Genomic DNA, 1,708 nt, shown 5'->3' with positions numbered 1-1,708 from the left:
GGTGACCAGCTAGCAGCAGTGGTAGAGGGAGCTCCCTTGATCAGGTCACAGCCCTAGTGAAATTGGATGTGGCCTGCTTCTTTTAAGCAGATAATGGGGGGAGCTGGTCATTTCTTGCTGGCTCTGGATCTGCTTCCTATTTGTTAACCTCCTGCCACAATGCCTGCCAGCCACACGGACAATCAGCAAACTGTCTACCTTGGGTCCATTTAACTTTGTACCCAGGCTGTGGTCTTCTTGCTTCATCTTACTGCTTCCTTATTTGTCAAGCCTGGCATCTACACCAGTCAGCAGAAGCCTCCAGGTTAACGTCTGACCAACAGATTTAATCCAGCCTGGGTTTATGCACTTCTACCACCATGTGTGTCACTTTCCTGATATAAATTTCATTCTACATATACACATATAACTGTCACTGGTTTTATTTTTCTAGATACTCCAGCCTAGCACAAACAGAAATCGAGAATCTTCATTTTGAAGTAATTTAATTAAAACCAAAATTTACATTAATAATAATTCTTTCCCTAAAATATTAAAATATATAGCTGAAATAATTAAAGCAATAATAATTGTTTTAGGTCGAATTAGAGATAGATTAAAATAAGGTGGATTAAAAAACTTGAGTTATGCTAATTATATATTGATTTTAAAAAGAATAAAATTTTAAACAAATGATTTTGGGTCTACTACTTGAAAATAAAATATGCTGAGACTTATATCTGGCACTAAAATAAATTTTAGTTATTAGAAAAGTTAGTGCAGAAAACAAACTTCAAAAATACAAGAAGAATATATAGATTAGTATATATATTATACTAACAGCAGGTCTTTCTAAGCATTCGAAACCATAGCCACAAATCACAGCATTAGATGATAGCTAGGAAAGGAAAAACTGAAATTTTAAAATTTTAAACTAAATTTTACAAGATAAAAGTGAAAACAAAGATAATATATATATCAATGAAGACAAAGTATATAAGACCTTGAGGAATAAATTGTTTGTTTTAAAATGGATGAAAATACAGATAAATTAAAATAAATGCATGACAAAATACTCTTCATTTGTAATAAAGAAAAAAAATTAAAGAGGACTTAATACTTCTTCACTCTGCGGCTGACTGAACGCAAACTGAGCCGTAGTGATTCCTAGGAAGCCAGAATGGAACTGGTGGGGAGGGCAGGGGAGACTACAGTTTTTCGGCAGTAGACAGCTTCATCTTTCTTCAGAGGTGAAGCTGGTGGGCTTAAATGCCAGCCTTTTTTCAACAGATCAACATTTAACCTCCCAGAGCTCTTTCCAAGACTGGCAGAGAGAGTTAAATACAACATTGATGAAAATACAGAATATGGGTATCCTCTCAAATGGTATCTTAGGAATAAATTCACACTACTTTCTATGAGACGAATTTGGTAACAAAGCATATTTAGACTTCTCAGCCATTCAATTTCCTAGAACTTACACTAACTTATATATATTATACACACATAGAAGATTCACCATAGCATTTAAATATCAAGCTAGAAAAAATGTAAGGTGGTCCTAAAGCAGATTTGTTAACTATATTATGACATAAATATCCATATTTATGTCATATTATATTTATCCTTATGGAATGTATATAACTTTACAAAGTGGTAATTTAGATTTTTATTAACATACAGTGATGCAAATTATAATTTTTAATTGACAATGGAAATTTAAAGAATA

This window comes from Echinops telfairi, unplaced genomic scaffold, assembly GCF_000313985.2.
Source record: "Echinops telfairi isolate 266 unplaced genomic scaffold, ASM31398v2 ScPeMD7_21;HRSCAF=78, whole genome shotgun sequence".
Classification (NCBI taxonomy): Eukaryota; Metazoa; Chordata; class Mammalia; order Afrosoricida; family Tenrecidae; genus Echinops; species Echinops telfairi.
This window is presented reverse-complemented; position numbering follows the sequence as displayed.